Source organism: Cervus canadensis, chromosome 7 (genome assembly GCF_019320065.1).
Source record: "Cervus canadensis isolate Bull #8, Minnesota chromosome 7, ASM1932006v1, whole genome shotgun sequence".
NCBI classification, from domain to species: Eukaryota; Metazoa; Chordata; class Mammalia; order Artiodactyla; family Cervidae; genus Cervus; species Cervus canadensis.
The window spans coordinates 67,753,468-67,771,075 of record NC_057392.1 but is presented as its reverse complement, the minus strand read 5'-3'; the positions used below and the strand labels follow the sequence as shown (position 1 = coordinate 67,771,075).

The window sequence follows — 17,608 nt, the reverse complement described above, 5'->3', positions numbered from 1 at the left end:
TGTCTATGTCCAGTCTTTTGTTTCATATTTAGGAAAACTGAGACCCAAATAAATTAAATGGCTTAATCAAGATCATATTTTGAGTTACTTACAGAAGTTGATTTAAAATCTGGATTCCCAAATGGTCCTTGCATTATGATTTATCAAGATATTCCCATAATATGAAAAAAGATTCATGGTGAAAGAGATATTATTGTTTCCTCTCCTAATATTTTGTAGCACCATTATTTCTGAAAGTGAACCATGTTTTATCGTACATCATATAGAACCTTTGGTGCCCATCTCCCTCCGTTATTCAATGGTACTGTCTTTAAGCATATTGGTTCTCTTCACTGTTAAATTGTTTCTTCTGCCTTCTGTGTCCTGTGATCTTAGAACTTTTTCAGGGATATAGATAGGGAGATATTACTCATTTGTTCTTTTCTTTCTCTGTGCATTTGTAAGATTTCTGATAGTTGATCTTAAAATATCTGCATGGTTTGGGATGAAGAAAGAGAATAAGATAGGATTATAAACCCAATTTTAAAAAACTGTGTTAAATCCTTCTAAATATTTCCTGTAAGAACAGACCTTTGGACTCTGTGGGAGAAGGCGAGGGTGGGATGATTTGAGAGGATAACATTGAAAAATGTATATTAACATACATAAAATAGATGACCAATGCAAGTTTGATGCATGAAGCAGCACACTCAAAGCCGGTCCTCTGGGACAATCCAGAGGGATGGGGTGGGCAAGACGGTGGGAGGGGGGTTCAGGATTGGGGACACACGTGTGTACCCATGGCTGATTGTTGTTTGTGTATGGCAAAAAACCTCATAATATTATATAATAATTGTTCTCCAATTAAAATAAATTAATTAAAAAAACCCTCAAAGACAAACTTTTTTCATCAATCACTAATATCTGATGCACTACACAGTATTATTCTTATCACAGAAATAAATTAACATACAAGATGAAGCAATAATATTACTTAGGGATAGTTATGTTTATTTTTAATAGTTGGCCTTCTTTGCTGTGGAAAGAAAGATTGGAAGCCTAGCAGAGTTATTTCAGGGGTCCTAAATGAGTCTGCAGTTGATTAATTAGTGGTGTACGACCTTTGGTTACCGTGCCCTTAAGACAATGACCGAACAAGTGCTGAGAGCAGTTTATCTTTGGAAGACAGGATCAGTGTTTCAGAACAGAGAAAAATAAATAGCTTGATCATTGGCTTAAGCATTTCCTTTGTTTTGGGGGCTTATCCTATTTAATTTTCCTCAGTAATTTTTTCAGGGCATTATTAGAAGTAGTCCTTTAATTTGCATATAATGTGTGAAGAGGATAAAAGTACATTCTATGATCATAATACTTTTGAACTTATAATTTTATATACTAGTACATTTATAATATACTTTTAAGAAAATATGTATTGAAAACAGTCACCTTTCAGGATGATCTGTTCTCTCAGATCCTAAATCTGATGCCATGATAACTTTTGTATATAACAGGGCAGCTCCCTTCGTAGAGACTGTCCTGCATCTCTACTTGTGGGCTTGTGTTGAGGGGCTTAGGGCTCCCTTCTTACCCACTTATATATGCATATGTTACAGAGACTGTGTGATTCCTATGCATGCAAAGCTAGTGTTCAAATAAGCTTGTAGTTCTTGATTAGTGGGCAAAAAATTGAGTGTTTTTACCCTGGATCAAAAAGTGACTGATTAGCTCAAGAATTCTGAAGTTGAAAGGATAGTTATTAGCATAATGTTATGCCTATGAAATGTGGTGGATGTCACTCTAAAACTTTCAGTATAATATGCCATTTGGGGCAGCTTTTAAATATATCATGGTAGAGTGGTTTTTTTAAAATTAGCTTTTCCTACAGTGTAAATGAAAGGTAATGTATTATATATGTAATGCTTACTCATTAAAAATCCAAATTACATATTTCTGAAACACAAATATTATTGTAATTTTTCATTTTGTTGGTTAAATTAAAACATTATTTAAACAACATTAAAGTATGACTTTCATTATTAATCATTTAGGGACTTGCTCAGATGTCATTAATAAGATACTTGGTAGGATTACTCTTTAATAGGAATACACAAGAGCTCTTTGGTTCTCTTTTTTGGAGGAAACCTGAGCCATATTTTTATCATCTCTTATGTCATCTTAAAGTAAATTTTAGAAATATTTAAGTACTTTAAATTTCCATCTCATTTAAACCTAATATTTTTCCAAGTTTGTGTGATACATTTATACTTAAAAAATGTATACTTAAAAAAAGTGAGGACTTTTCCTGTTATTTTCCATTTTCAAAAAGATACAAATGGAAAAGTATGTTCAAACATTTGGTTCATAATTCACTGTTTGTTTTTGTTTTTTTTTTCAGCCTGTATCCCTCTTTGATATTTTCAGCCTCTGCCATTAGCAAGATTTTGACTTATCCCAAAGTTAGTGTTAAAAAAACAAGTCAGTTGGAAGAGTAGTGATTGTACAGAAATTATTACATTATTTACTTCAGTAGCCCTGTGTTTACTAAACAGAAGCAGAGAATTGGAAGTGAGTAACACCCAATATTGGAAGCTACAGATTATCTTTATGATGTTCTTACATTACATGCTTTATAATCAGGTCCCTTGGATTTCAGGTGGAATCTGCCAGTTCATAAAGCTAAATGAGTCTTCCTAATAGAATTTTTTGGATCCAGTTACATAATTTTCAGTTTCCCTGGGTAAGGAATTGATTCATATTTACTTTCTTTCACTTTCCGAAGAGGTGGGTTTATTTTTGGTTCTGCTTTACACTCACCACTTGGAGGAGCTCATTAGGATATGACATACTTTTGAGTGACTAATAATGTCTAGGGAGTAACTGTCCTCATTTCCTGTAGATTCATCCCCCACATACGCTTAACATCATTTATTGGTCAGTTTCTGTTTTCTTTAGGTTACATATTCTTTACTATATTAGTAGTGTTTTTAGACAAAAGAGTAAACAATGGTTCAGAAAAACTTTCTCAAAAGGTACTCAGCTCTGCTAAACTTTAAAATTCCAACCTTACAATCCCTAACATACCTGTCACTGTAGTTCCAAGGGGCTGATGAGAAGAAAACGGTCAGTAGGAAAAGCTGGAGCAACTGGATTAATATTGATTATTTCAACCATTCTTTATGGCTATGATACTTTCTTTGAAGTAGTTCCTTTCCTAATTTAACCATCTCTCTTTGTTATGGCAATAGCAAAATATATTCTCCTCATCATGTTCCTCAAATGCTGACTAATCTTTGCTGTGACTCTGATTGTGGTTTAAAAGCTTGAAAAGATAGAATTCAAGTGCATATATGTGGTGTATGTAATGAGAAACTGAATTATTTTATTTTCAAAGTGGGCTAGAGAAATTTGAAAAATAAAATAAACAAGACAAATATATATTGTAGAATGAGTGTGTGTATTAAATATGCATCATACGGTATATAAAGATTTCAAATATTTGTAGTTTTTCACTGTTTTCTCTTTTCTAATAAAGTCCCTACATAAGCTTAAATTTTGTGCATACTTCATTTTCTTATCTCAGCAAATGTTTTGTGACATTCAGGTTACTGGTTATGAGGGAAAACAGGCAGTGACATCTGTCAACACATTGATTTCCAGGGTTGATACAGATGGTCTGAGCTGATCCCTGCTCTCCCTCACACCCCATTTGTGTGCCTTCCAAAGCTACCTGCTCATCTACATGGATGACCTTCTGAAAGAGGACCAGTCATGAAGGGTATTTAAAGGGTATATTCATTTGCTATAATTTCTAAACCTGTTCATTATTTATTCAAAGGTCTATAAATCTGTAGAACAAATAGGCAAACTTTGGTTAGGATGATTCTGTTTTCTAGAAGCAGTATAGAGAATTAGAGAGGTTTCAACTTGAGTCCATAAACCTGATTCAGTAGTTATTTGCTTTATAACTTCAGTAAGTCACTTTTGTATGTCTTTCAGTTTTGTGTTTTATTTTTTTTTTTTACAAAATGGATTAATATTACATCAGGTGGTTGTTTGTAAAGATCAAGCACTTTTATTAAATTAACATTTTTAGTATTAATGATGGGCTACTGTCACAGGCTTTGGGGCTACAACCCTGAAGAAAATAGTGTAAATAAATAAAAAATAATCACAATATCCTTGCCCTCTTGGTGATTACATTTACGTTGGGAGAGATAGGCAATAAACAAATACATTTGTAGAATGTATACGGTATCTGATAGTAATAAATGCTATGGGAAAAAGTAAAATGAAGGAAAGACAATAGACAGTATGAAGAAAGGAGATGTTGCAGTCTTAAGGAAGGTGAGAAGGGAAAGCTTCACTGAGGTATTTTTAAACAAGTAATTAAGGAGGCAGGGAGAGCCCCTAGTTATCAGGGAGAACTATCACATTAAGTGTGATAAATTAGGTTAAAAAAATCTTAGCACAGTTGCTGGCTCAAAATACAGCAGTGTTTAAGAGTATTTGCAAGTATTATTATTATAAATAAATTAATCTTGGTTTTAAGAATTTAAAAAAAATTTAATTGGGGGAAAATTGCTTTACAATGTTGTGTTGATTTCTGCCATACAACAATGCAAATCGGCCATAATTAAAGATCTTTTACGTGCAGCTGTGAGTTTCACTGTCATCACAGAAGTAGCCTGTGACTATGTGGATTGTGCCAGTATTTGGTTACTTTTCTTTTTGTTATGTCAAAACATAACCCAAAGAATGAGTCATAATCTCAAAATCTTGTTGTCAGAAAGACAATATAATTGTTTCAGGTAAATTTATTTTTCCCAAAATTGAGAACATAATTTTTAACATATTGGAATAGAAACTATCCTTTAGAACTTGATACAGAAACTGATAAAGCTGTTTTTCTTTTTCTTTCTTTCTTTTTTTAAACTAGAAGAGTCTTTAAAAACACTTAAAGCTTATTTTTACCTCATTATAGAAAGAAAGCTAGAAGTAGATGAGCCTGAAACATTGACTTTTATCCATCTTGAATTTCATGGAGCATCCAGAATGATGCATCTTTCGCTTCAAATATTTATCCATCACTTTTAGACAAGTGGTGTATGAAGCAATAAATAACAGATAGCTAGAACAGGAGAAAACAGTTTTTTAATGCCTTGTGCTTAAACTGTCACTCTGGCAGGAAGTAATAACTGAATGCTGCATTTATTTAGGGCAAGGTAATAGACTACTTCCTTATGGAGGCAAATTACTTTGGGATTGGCTGTCTTTCCCTTAGAAGCCAGGGTTTCCTCAGTGAAAGACTAGATTTGGAGGTTTGATTTGAAGTGATTGGCTACTGAATCCTCATGCTATACACACCAGAAACGTGTTTCCTTTGAGACTCTGGTCATCATTTATCATTAAATAAAGAGTCTTGCCAAGTGCATGCTTTTCCATATGGTAGGCAGTGGGATGCTTGATAAAAGCAGAGACCTAGCGCTAGAATGATCTGTGTTTAACTCTGTTACTGGCTAGAATGATTAGATAAATTGCCCAGTGTTCTGGGACTCAGTTTCCTTGAATCCCAGAAAATTGGAAAGTACAAGTAGGCACACTAATTTAATTCAGTAACTGCAAGGCTTAAGTTAAATGATGGGTGTAATGATCTGGAACTTACATTTTGGAGTCAACAAATAAATATTTACTACTTACAGGTGATTTAAAGATCTTAAGTTACATAATGGCTTCCCTCGTAGTTTAGATGGTAAAGAATCTGCCTGCAATGCAGGAGACTCAGGTTTGATCCCTGGGTTGGGAAGATCCCCTGGAGAAGGAGATAGCAACTCATTCCAGTATTCTTACCTAGGAAATTCCATGAACAGAGGAGCCTAGTGGGCTAAGTCCACGGGGTCTCAAAGAGTTGGACATGACTGAGCAACTAACACTTCTTTCACAAGTTGCATAATATATAGATGTTTACCTGTTGATTTTTAGTAATAAATGGTATTTCTATATGTGTCATAGAAGCCACCCAGCTAATATTAGTGTTTTTTCCTGTTCCCTCTGTCCCTTTGAGTTTTACAAACCATAAATAGTTTATGATCCCAAAAGATCATGTTATATTGAAGGCTTTGTATTAGCCTCCACCTGCACAAATCTTGTGTGTCAGTATTCTGTCTAGTTTTAAAATACTATCTGGTAAGTATAAGAGAGCAGATTTGTAGAGGTGCGTACTATTATGCATAGTAATAGTGCTGGTTGATGGTGTTTGGGTCTGCATGCCAATATTTTAAAATGCAGCTTCAATTCAGCTGAATAATTATACTTTGATGTATGAAAAGTCCATTATGGAATATGTTCTAGTTTCAAATATTCTTATTCTTAATATTATTCATAATTTACTTGCTTTTGGATGGTAGTTATGATGGTTTCCCAATTGTAACTGCAAAATTCCTATTTTTCAAGGTGTTCATTACTTTGGTCTATAAAGTAAGCCATGTTGGACCAATAAATAGAAAATGAAATTAGCTGTGATTTTCATATTTTAATTTCCTTATTATGGAAATATATTTTTAATAGGTGATTGAGTCTTACTTTTTTTACTTTTTACTCCTTATTAAAATCATTTTTACCATTTTTCTTGATTTAATGTGAACATATATTTGACAGTGTTTATAATGTGTGTGTGTGTGCTCAGTTGTGTCCAACTCTTTGCAACCCTATGGACTGTAACCCACCAGGCTTCTCTGTCCATTGGATTCTCCAGGCTAGAATACTGGAGTGGGTTGCCATTTCCTCTTCCATGAGATCTTCCCAACCCAGAATCAAACCCATGTCTCCTGTTGCTCCTGCATTGGCAGATGGATACTTTACTACTAGTATTTCAGATTGTTACAGAATCACACAATATTTCTTTATTTACTTGGGAATTTAATCACTTTTCAAGTTTTTAATTATCAGAATTTTATAAAATTAAACTATATTTTATTTCCTCTGTTTTTACTACCTTGATATCTTAAACAATGTTGGCAAGAATATGACCTTGTTGCAAATTGTTTTTTCATACACATGTCCTAGGAATCATTGATCTTTTGAACATGTAAACATTTAAAATTTTCTATATTAATTCTTTTGTGTATGATGGTATTCTAAGTCCAATGCATGTTTTATTTCATGGCAATACATTTTGAAGATCAGGTGTAAAATCATTGGCATCATGTGGAGACTGGACTGCAGTAATCCTATATCATAAACCTAAACTCTTAACTTCAGAATAATTAATAATTACCTGAATTGCAACTTTTAAATGCAAGATGACATTTACTTCTTTTCTGTAACTTTGAAAATGCCTTGCTAATAGTTATTTGAACTTTTTTAGCACTATCTGCTTATTTTATGTTATTAGCCATTAATTGGGGTTATTTAAACTAAGTAGGTTATTTACTGTCTCTTTAGGAAGACTTACCTGGTGATAAAATTCTCAGATGAGATCTGAAAGAATGGATATTCAAAGACAAAATGATCTAAATAATATCTCAGAATTCTGTTGCCATAAATTTATGTGATTTAAAATCATTCCTTTTACTGTCTATAATATAAATGCCATAACTAAAAAACAACCAGCACAATATTGATTTGCAAATGTTATTTTTTTCATGTTGAAGGCATTTTATTTTTATGTAAAAAAAAATAGCTGAAAAAAATACCCAAATGTTAAAAAAAAAAAGAAAACAGTGAGAAAACCAGTTTCTCAGCCTAAATAATCAGACGTCCATGGGATTTTCCAGACAAGAATACTGGAGTAGGCTGTAATTTCCTCCTCCAGGATATCTTCCCAACCCAGGGATCAAATCTGTGTCTCCTGGCTTGGTAGGTGGATACTTTACCACTGAGCCACCTGGGAAGCCCATTTCCAAGGATCAGTTCAGTTCAGTCATGCTGGACTCTTAGGTAGCACATGGACTGCAGCACACCAGGCTTCCCTGTCCATCACCAACTCCCCATGGACTGTAATTCCAAGGATAGAGAATAGTTAGATAATTTACAGCATATCCCCATGAAATGTGAAAGTCACTCAGTCATGTCTGACTCTGCGACCCCATGGACTATACAGTCCATGGAATTCTCCAGGCCAGAATACTGGAGCGGGTAGCCTTCCCCTTCCCCAGTGGATCTTCCCAACCGAGGAATGGAACTGGGATCTCCTGCACTGCAGGCAGATTCTTTACCAGCTGAGCCACAGGGAAGCTCAAGAGTACTGGAGTGGGTAGCCCGTCCCTTCTCCAGTGGATCTTCCCAACCCAGGAATGGAACCGGGGTCTTCTGCATTGCAGGCAGATTCTTTACCAGCTGAGCCACAGGGAAGCTCAAGAGTACTGGAGTGGGTAGCTTATCCCTTCTCCAGTGGATCTTCCCAACCCAGGAATGGAACCGGGGTCTCCTGCATTGCAGGTAGATTCTTTACTAACTGTGCTACCAGGGAAGCCCCATATCCACACAGGGAACTTAAAAATTTTAATATTTTATGAGATTAGTTCATGTGTGTGCTCAGTCATATCCAGCTCTTTGTGACCCCATGGTCTGTAGCCTGCCAGGCTCCACTGTCCATGAAATTTTCCAGGCAAGAATACTGGAGTGGGTTGCCATTTCCTCCTCCAGGGGATGTTCCCGATCCAAGAATTGAACCCAAGTCTCCTGCACCTCTTGCATTGGCAGGCAGATTCCTTGCCACTAGTGCCACCTGGGAAGCCCTCATGAGGTTAGTTTATGACAGAGGAAGTGTTCACAATATAATGGTATGTTAAAAATACAAAACTATATACTCACTCTGATCTCAGTTTTGATTTATAGAAACATATGCATGCACATATGTGTGTATCTTATATGTGTGTTTATTTCAGGATTTAATAATAAAGCTGAGTGTTGTTTGATTTCCTTTGCCAATGCTATTTTTATTTTTTCAGATCATATATGGCCTTGTTGCAAAGTATTTTATACACATTTCCAAATGTTCGTAATCTTTTGAACACATAAATGTTTCATCTTGGTGATTCTCTTATGAGTAGTATGTCAGAAACAATCAAAATGAGTAGTTTTTGTAAAATTATTAAACATTCACAGTACTCATATTTCTTTAAGATAAATAAATATCAGTCAAGTATATATTAATGTACTAAGTTGTGTTTTCAAATGGTATCATAGTAACAATGTGATAATTGAATTTCGCACCTTCCAACAGGCTGCCTTTTATTGCCGTGAACATAGAATCTAAATAAAAATATTTGCTCTGGTTTTGCTTATTAAAATATACAATGTAAGCTTATTGCATGATTTTAATCACAACGGAAAGATTTTAGGACCTTTCTTGCTTGTCCTTCATTCAGTAGATAATTATGAATGTCCAGTTTATATCAAGAACTTTGATAAGCCCTGGAGACAAAAAGAATAAGAAATGTTTTTTTTTTTAATGTTGTGAAGAAAGAATTTAGTAAAGAACAATTTTGTACTATAGTGCTTAGTTGTTAATATAATAGAAGTAAATATAAGAAGCTATGGGACAAAGGCTGTGTAGTCCCAGGGAGGCCTGGTAGAATGTGCCTGAGGAGCTTATCACCTGCTATCTATGATATCTCTTAATAGACAATGCCCCCCAGATTATTTTTATATGCCTGATCAGTACACCAATCCAGAGAAGACTTGAAGGCTGGGCTTCTCATTTCCCTTGCCCACTTAGGCAAATGTGTCCTGCATTGTACTCAACAGAAAAGGGAGAATTAGCTCCTCTTTAGCATTGCCTCAGAGGAGGGATTCATAGCGTCTCCAAGCCTCAAAGGCTGTGTAGTCCCAGGGAGGCCTGGTAGAATGTGCCTGAGGAGCTTATCACCTGCTACCTATGATATCTCTTAATAGACAATGCCCCCCAGATTATTTTTATATGCCTGATCAGTACACCAATCCAGAGGAGACTTGAAGGCTGGGCTTCTCATTTCCCTTGCCCACTTAGACTTGGGAATGGGGACCAGCTGGCCAAACCAAGCCAGGAGGGGTGCCAGGACTCCATTCAAGAGCAAGATCCTTTAAAGAGCCTATAAAGAGGCCACCTAGCTAGGGTGTCTGGCTCTCAGCATATCCCTTACCTTTAGTTTTCCTGATGCCAGGGCCAGGCCTCTGGGTTTGTATATATTGGACTTTGTTTATGTCTCTGAGGCATAGGAGGGCCTTGGCATTGCTTACACTAAAGATCTGTAGAAATTCAGTTTATAGAGGAAGACATTCAGCTGTTGAGAACTGGGACTCTGGATTTGAATTCTAAGAAATCACCCGAGGAGGAGCTCTTCAAAAATGCATGCTGACGTACACCACATGAAGCTCATCTTCTAGGCTCTCAAAGTCTGGGTCACCTGCCATGTGTACTACAGACTCCTTGTGTTTCATCCTCCTATTCCCTGGGTTAAGAACCATTTTCAGATTGCTTGTGAAAAGCAATCAGCAGGTTTCAATTAAAAAAGATGTGTATACTATGTGACTCTGGAATATAGCTATCATTTCATTGTCTTGAAAATATAGTTTTCAGGAGAGAAAGTGTTAATGATATTGCTCACTCATTCCTCATTTATGCAGAGATTCTTGTAATGCCAGACGCTATTTTCAGTCCACAGAGTAAATTCTCTGTGGACTGAAAACGACCTCTTTCCTAGAGATTATATTCTAGTGTCAATGGGACAGCTGTGCAGATATTGTTAGAGAAGAACAGTACACAAATAAGCAAGTAGGTAATTAAGATAATCATGGAAACTGACATAATTTGAAGGAAAAGAGAAAATGACCACAGTGTTGACTTTGGAATATTAGAAATTTGTTGTATAATGATTCTGTTTCCTTGCTATGGACTGCCTTTGGAGATACTATGAAGGGTCATGCATAATCAAAATAAAAAAGCAGCTTCAAGTGCTTCACATCGAAAGCTTATAATATCAAATTGCTATTTAGCTACAACAGTAAAGTCACAGAAGGCATAATGATTGTAGAACTTGAATCTAACAGCAGTTAAGGCAAATGGAATACTTAATAAGAATACATGGAAAGAAAACAGGACCAGGGTTGGAAAGATGCTATATTTCTTTTATTCTGTGACAGTAGAGACTTCCATTTATCTCTGTTTATGGAAATGTATTAAATTGATGGTTACCATCATATTAGTTCATGATACAGTTCTATTTTGTTCTGTTTCAAGTTTGTTCTAGTTTTAACCAAAGAGATCCACTTAAAATGATCTTAATAAGCTTGAGTGAATGTAAGCATGCAGTTGGGAAGGTGTCAGTCTAAGAAGAAACATACATGAGTCCACAATGACTGCAGCTCAAGAAAAACAGTATGAACCGCTTTGGGGAAGGTTAATTGCTAGAATAGGAGACCTCTGTGTAATATCCCCCAAGTGGATCCTGTATATAATGATTTTTCTGTCCTCTATGGGATACAGCTAGAGTTTTTAAAACTGTGTCTGTTGTTTGTAAGCAAGATTGACTGAGATCCTTGTGTTTCTCAGACTTACTACACGTCTGCAAAAAGATAATGGAACAAATGGCACCCATACATTCTCTGTTGAAAATACTTCTTGGTTTAAATTTTTATGCTTGCTAGAAAGATTGTGTTTGCAGGTTACATTTCTAAAAGAGATGACAGGAGACCTGAAGAGTTGGGACTGGACATCCTGATGGGACCACTTTCTTTGCCATTAGGAAACTAGTGGAAGGATGGGAATGCCTCCTCTCACACCCTGCCACACTCATAGAGGCTGGATTATAAAGCAAGAAGCCCCTGGTTATTCCGTGATTGAAAAGAGAGCAGCTCCAGCTCCAGGGCCAAGTTCATGCTGATAAAGAGCTCCAGTGTTGGGCAGCATGTAGGAAGAGTACAGGGGTAATCTAGATTTAAGTGAGTGCCACGCAAAGGAAGGAATACCTGAAGAATAGAACGCATTTCAAGGGTTGCCCACGTGGTGCAGTGGTAAAGAATCTGCTTGCCAATGCAGGAGATGCGGGTCCAAGCCCTGGGTCAGGAAGATCCCCTGGAGAAGAAAATGGAAACCCACTCCAATATTCTTGCCTTGAAAACTCCATGGATAGAGGAGCCTGGTGGGTTATAGTCCACGGGGTACCAGAGTTGGATGTGGAAGCACTGAGAGCCCACTTCAGGCTCTTGTGTCTTGTAATTTTGACTCTGTGGTGAAAAACAGCTGAAACAGTGTGGCTAAAACAGTCCCTAAAATATTTGTGGTCGTAGTCTAGTGGGCTTAATGCTAGACTAAGCTAGACTAAGTGACCTTAATGCTAGCTCAGTGGAGTTTGAGCTTTGTATTAACAGGCGAAAGGCCAGAAAAATTGAAACTTTTGTGCATGTTGTTTTGATTATAAGAATGACTTGCTCAGGGTTGTGTATGAAGAAAATGTATTTGCTGTTTATGTGAAAATGGGTTCAGAGAAGAAGCTTCAGAGTCTATGCCCATGTAATTGGTAATATTTTCCCCTTATAAAGATAGTTATGTACTTTAGAACTTTTGATGTTAACTTGTTTTTATACATTTTTAAGACAAATATATTGGAAGATCTTGGATCAGCTTAAACATGTTTTTCTGTAAGGACATAATCTGTTAAATAAGTGTGTTTTCCAATATCAGCCTAAGTGAGTTTCAACTTTATATGCTGTGACTGGAATATATAATTCATGCATATATTAAAGAGAATTACAGTTTAGGATGAATTCATAATGATATTGCCATCAAATTTTATGGATCAATAGAGATTGTTAGAGTTTCTGGAATCATGCTGTGTTCTTATAAAGGCCTTAGGTGTAGAATGAATATATTATTCCTTTTTGCTAACCACAAGACCCTAGATAGTGAATGAAAGACAGTGAATGCTTTCGTGTTATGTTACTCTGGGCACAATCTTAGAAACATTTTTAATTCCTAAATGTGTTTATTTCTTAATGAGAGAGATTATGGTATCTCCACAGCTCTGAAAAATCAGCTTCTGTCAACAGTCAGCTAAGACCACACACCAAGGAAAAAAAGTAAAGAGGTTCCCAGTGAGGTTTATGATCAGAATTACTGGGGAGTTAAAAAAATATATTCTTGAGTAGGACTCTTCAAAAATTCTGATTCTGTAATCCCTATGTGGCCTCAGACTCTGTATTTTTCAAATAAGTACAGGTTTGAGAACCATAGCAATGTTGTGTGATTGGGAAATATACAATAGAAATAGAAATGCAATAGAAAATAAAAGGTAGGAATTTTGCCTTTCATTTTGCTTTCTGGTGTGGTCAGAGGAACACATAAAAAATTAAATGATACTTTCAAAGCTAGTGAATGATGAATTAAAATTAATATAAACAAAAAAATACATTAGAAGAGTAAGTCAAGTCTTCTCTTTTAATTTCTTCTTAAATCATAGAAAAATATATATGACATAAAATTTGCTGTTTTAGCTATTTGGGGGTGTGCTGATCTGTGATATTAAATATATTTGCAACAAAGGACCTATACATAGAAAACTATAAAACACTGATGAAAGAAATCAAAGAGGACACAAACAGATGGAGAAACATACCGTGTTCCTGGATTGGAAGAATCAATATTGTCAAAATGGCTATTCTACCCAAAGCAGTCTATAGATTCAATGCAATCCCTATCAAGCTACCAACGGTATTTTTCACAGAACTAGACCAAAGAATTTCACAATTTGTATGGAAATACAAAAAACCTCGAATAGCCAAAGTAATCTTGAGGAAGAAGAATGGAACTGGAGGAATCAACCTGCCTGACTTCAGACTCTACTACAAAGCCACAGTCATCAAGACAGTATGGTACTGGCACAAAGACAGAAATATAGATCAATGGAACAGAATAGAAAGCCCAGAGATAAATCCACGAACCTATGGACACCTTATCTTTGACAAAGGAGGCAAGGATATACAATGGAAAAAAGACAACCTCTTTAACAAGTGGTGCTGGGAAAACTGGTCAACCACTTGTAAAAGAATGAAACTAGAACACTTTCTAACACCATACACAAAAATAAACTCAAAATGGATTAAAGATCTAAATGTAAGACCAGAAACTATAAAACTCCTAGAGGAGAACATAGGCAAAACACTCTCCGACATAAATCACAGCAAGATCCTCTATGACCCACCTCCCAGAATATTGGAAATAAAAGCAAAACTAAACAAATGGGACCTAATGAAACTTAAAAGCTTTTGCACTACAAAGGAAACTATAAGCAAGGTGAAAAGACAGCCCTCAGATTGGGAGAAAATAATAGCAAATGAAGAAACAGACAAAGGATTAATCTCAAAAATATACAAGCAACTCCTGCAGCTCAATTCCAGAAAAATAAATGACCCAATCAAAAAATGGGCCAAAGAACTAAACAGACATTTCTCCAAAGAAGACATACAGATGGCTAACAAACACATGAAAAGATGCTCAACATCACTCATTATCAGAGAAATGCAAATCAAAACCACAATGAGGTACCATTACACGCCAGTCAGGATGGCTGCTATCCAAAAGTCTACAAGCAATAAATGCTGGAGAGGGTGTGGAGAAAAGGGAACCCTCTTACACTGTTGGTGGGAATGCAAACTAGTACAGCCGCTATGGAAAACAGTGTGGAGATTTCTTAAAAAACTGGAAATAGAACTGCCATATGACCCAGCAATCCCACTTCTGGGCATACACACTGAGGAAACCAGATCTGAAAGAGACACGTGCACCCCAATGTTCATCGCAGCACTGTTTATAATAGCCAGGACATGGAAGCAACCTAGATGCCCATCAGCAGATGAATGGATAAGGAAGCTGTGGTACATATACACCATGGAATATTACTCAGCCATTAAAAAGAATTCATTTGAACCAGTCCTAATGAGATGGATGAAGCTGGAGCCCATTATACAGAGTGAAGTAAGCCAGAAAGATAAAGAACATTACAGCATACTAACACATATCTATGGAATTTAGAAAGGTGATAACGATAACCCTATATGCAAAACAGAAAAAGAGACACAGAAATACAGAACAGACTTTTGAACTTTGTGGGAGAATGTGAGGGTGGGATATTTCAAAAGAACAGCATGTATACTATCTATGGTGAAACAGATCACCAGCCCAGGTGGGATGCATGAGACAAGTGCTCCGGCCTGGTGCACTGGGAAGACCCAGAGGAATCGGGTGGAGAGGGAGGTGGGAGGGGGGATCGGGATTGGGAATAAAGACCTGCCCTCTGTAGTTGAAATAAAAAAAAAAATAAATAAATAAATAAATATATTTGCATTTCTGTGCAATCACTGCCACCATCCATCTCAGGATTTTTCATATCCCATAACTGAAATTTTTAAGCAGTAACTTTCAATTCCCTCTTCCCCATCTCCTGACACCACCACCCTAGTTTCTGTATGTGTAAATTTATTCTAGCCCCTCATTTGAGTATAATCATACATTATTTGTCCTTTTGTGTCTGGCTTATTTTACATAGCATATTGCCTTCAAATTTCAGCCATATCATAAACATGTTTCACAGCTTCGTTACTTTTTATGACTGAATAATATTCTGCCATATCTATATATACAACACTTTGTTTATCCAGTGATGGGACATTTGGGTTGTTTCTAGCTTTTGGCTATTGTGAATAATGCTCCTAAAAGATTGGCATACAAATATCTGTTGGAGCCCTGCTTTCAGTTCTTTTGAAGTGGATTTGCTGGATTATATGGCAATTATGTATTTAATCTTTTGAGGAACTACCATACTATTTTCCATATCTTCTGCACCATTTTATATTCCTGCTGGCAGTGCACATAGTAAACCAAACATTCTTACCTTTCCAATAACTTGTCACTCTTTAGCAGAAATTGCCTTTCCATTCTCTTCTATTTTTTTTTTCTACTAAAATACTCTGGTATTGTGTTTACTCTACACTAACCACATCACAAAGGCTAAAAACTAACAGGCAGTTAATTATTGTTGGCTTATCTTCACTCAGCTGCATTATATTTATGTGGTTATAAATCACAGAGTGTAATAATTTAGTCTGGGGCATTGACTGGGAGTCAAATAGGATTCTAAACCAGATAGAAGTGAATTTAGCCCATCACTGTTCAATTAGAACAGTTCCAAAATAATATATGTGTGGCAGCATTTTTGCGTTAACGTTGACACCTCTCCTAGTAACTTTTAAACATTACCTATATATATCATTAAATATTGTCTGCATGTATGAAATAATTTTGTGTGGCATTATCAATAATCATGAAAAATGTTGTAGTGTTAAAGGTTATAGAAATATGAGAACTATTTTCAGTTATTCTGACAAGCTGAAAACCTAGTTTAGCCGTAGAGAAGTCAGCATCATCGTCTGCTTTTGCTGTTGTGGCTCCGAGAAGGCTCAGAGATAAGTTTCAATCTCAGTAACTACTTTTCATTTTAGCAACCTGATCATCTGCATACCTGTTAAGATGAGGAACTGAGGAATCTGGAGTCACTAATCATTTTTTGGGTGAAGTAGAGTATATACATATACATGTGTATATATGTACATATATAAAGAATGAATGGGTCCTTGACATAATGAATAAAATAAAATAAATCATGTAGATATTTATTTCTAAAATCTATACTTTCCCTTGGTTACCAACTCTGGATTAAACTGGAATGTGTAGGCTTAAAAGGAGAAACAAACCTTCAGGACCAATCTCACATGTCAGTAGTTCGGCTTTGAATTTCAGAATTTGTGTGCTGAATGTATAATCCTGAAAAATGTCATTAGTTTACCATTTGTGTAAACACTTGCATGTTTCATTAAAAAATTATGTGTAACATTAAAAAATGCAAGATACTTGAATTAAGCTTTAGTTTTTCTTAATTCGTGAATAAATATACAGAATGCATTGAAGACAAAATATAGTAAAATCAATATAATTTTGGGGTTTATTTTACAAAATGAGATTTCAAATTGTCACTATAAGAATTTGCTAGCAGAGGAAATTAAATAGGATATAAAAATGGTTTTCTCTTTAAAAAGTACTTCTTCCTATTTTTAATTAAGTAAATAAATTGAAAGAAATATAAACATTAGTTTGTAGTACATCTTACTTGAAAATAATGATAATGAAGCACATGTCAATCATCTTTGAATCCTGTCATCTTTAGGGGTTTTTATTTCAACTCACATAATTTATACTGCCTTCAAAATGGGATCATAAATCTTTAGAGATTTTTTTCAATATCCACTATTTATATACGGATCTATGACTGTTATCAGTTTTTTAGGGAATTTATTCACTCCTGAAGACAATGGAAACAGTTTGAAAAGCAATGGCTTGGAAAGCACTGGGGCTTTGGGATCTGAAAAGACTTTTGTAATTCTGTCTCTGCTGTTCACTTATAGGGTGTGAGACAATGATCAAGTTACTTCACCTTCCTTAGTTTCATTTATCTCAGTTGTAAACTAATGTTACAATATGTATAGGGTTAAGGCAAGGATTCAGTCACTTGATGTGTAAGTCTGCTCAAGATAGGCACTCAAAATGGTAATTATTATGACTAATAAAGATAAACACAACGGTAAGCTGCTTGCATCCTAG

The 17,608-nt window shown here is 35.6% G+C and overlaps 1 protein-coding gene across 6 annotated transcripts in view; it reads left to right on the top strand.

Annotated features, from left to right (window-relative positions):
- NAALADL2 (N-acetylated alpha-linked acidic dipeptidase like 2) overlaps nucleotides 1-17,608 on the top strand; it is a 1,484,447-nt gene that overhangs the window by 183,128 nt on the left and 1,283,711 nt on the right. Inside the window, exon 3 of one of the 6 annotated variants that reach the window (XM_043473702.1) lies at nucleotides 3,637-3,765. The exons of the other annotated variants lie outside the window; for them this stretch is intronic. The gene's annotated coding sequence lies outside the window, so the exon portion shown is untranslated. The remainder of the gene's footprint in view (nucleotides 1-3,636; nucleotides 3,766-17,608) is intronic. 6 annotated transcript variants of the gene reach the window in all.